General features: G+C 33.4%; 1 protein-coding gene across 1 annotated transcript in view; it reads left to right on the top strand.

The window, feature by feature from the left end:
* Nucleotides 1–1,585, top strand: part of STRADB (STE20 related adaptor beta) — a 58,804-nt gene that overhangs the window by 52,479 nt on the left and 4,740 nt on the right. The gene's annotated exons all lie outside the window — the stretch shown is intronic.

The following is a 1,585-nucleotide window of genomic DNA, read 5'->3' as shown; positions in this document are numbered from 1 at the left end:
GCTGCAAAATAAACAAACAAAAGCAGTGCATTCAAAGTTTGTTCCTGGTAGAAGTAATCACAAAAGAGCCCTTCCCTTCCTTATTATCCTTTTCTATTGGATACCATTATTTTTTTATCAAGGGAAAGCAGTCTATATATCTTCAATGAAAAAAACCCCATACTTTCAGAAGCAAATAATGTTTAAAATTAATTTAAGCACAAAGACTCACTATACTTAAACATATAATTTCAGTTTAAAAAAACCAACCAACCTGATCATGTTTTCTCAGCTAAAGTAAGTACTTTATAAATATTACATTTAAATGTTCAGGGAAACTAGAGACATCAGTTATGGTGAGTTTTGCAGGTATAAATATCCTGATAATCTAGCAGTCATAGCTATGGGCCAAAGTTTACAAGAGCTCGCCTAAAAATGTTTGCTGCCATGTTTAGACATTCTAGATTGGTGTTCTATAGATGCTGCTTGTACTTCTGTCAGCCAGATACATAAAGGTTTCCTCACACATTGTATAAATGAGCTTAAAAACATTTCATATTAAATAACCCAGAAAATGAAATTTGCTCTCCCACTGTTCATTTCCCAATGGGTTTTAACTGGAAATAAGTAGAATTTTGTTGTGAAATTTGACATCTGAAACTAGCCATGTGATACTCTTTACTGTTCACTTCTTTACAAACTGAAGCTGAGCAAGAACACAGGGAGCACTCCCCTTGAGCATTAATATATCAATATGGAGAATGGCGTTCACACCAAAATTCTAGCTCAGCCATTACTAATCTTCAACTAGTTCCAGAATTCTCCAGCCACTGTGACCATGAAATCACAATACCATAATTTTGAACTCATCTAGCCCAGAAAGAATTCTGTATATATTCAGAACTCATACGTTGGACTCCACAAGAACCATAAACAACCATTAATGAAAGCTGAATAATAAAAAATTTACCCTGAAGAACAGAAAATCTGTTGGTAAAAAGGTTTTGACTTAATCCAATTTAGGAGATCCAATATCCATGCAGACTACCATTACATTAGATATTTAGAAATAAATCATGTGTTCATACAGAAATGTCCAAGCAAAATTCAAGGGTAACAACTTACTTTCATCAAGATGGTGCCATTGATAGCAACCTCAGTGAAATGCTCGCTAGTGTGTTTGATGTTCTTTTTTATTTTTTGCAACTCATTGTAGATTACATTAAGTATCTACCTTTAATTAAGTATTTATGGTCTTCTGTAACTGGTTGAATAGTTACAGCTTATCTACGTGGAATAAGAGCTGGGCTGGTATTTTTCTAGCATAGCTAATAAGAAATAGTTGAGGCATCTTAATTTGTTAAATATGAGGGCATATGAGAATAATGCTTCATGTCAATGCTATATTCTAAAATCACTCTCTTCTGGGAAGTTATAATAAATAATATGATTCTGAGACAGGTTTTAATATTTTGAGATGCTGATATTGTTCTGAATCACATAGCTACCATATGGAAAATGAAATCTGGACAACAGAAATGGATTCTTTGCACCTGTCTAGTCACTAAGAAATTTGTTCTTCAACCAATGACATCTGTGGGATATA

Source organism: Ahaetulla prasina, chromosome 1 (assembly GCF_028640845.1).
Source record: "Ahaetulla prasina isolate Xishuangbanna chromosome 1, ASM2864084v1, whole genome shotgun sequence".
Classification (NCBI taxonomy): domain Eukaryota; kingdom Metazoa; phylum Chordata; class Lepidosauria; order Squamata; family Colubridae; genus Ahaetulla; species Ahaetulla prasina.
The sequence above is the reverse complement of the archived record's forward strand: the minus strand, read 5'-3'. Positions and strand labels throughout refer to the sequence as shown.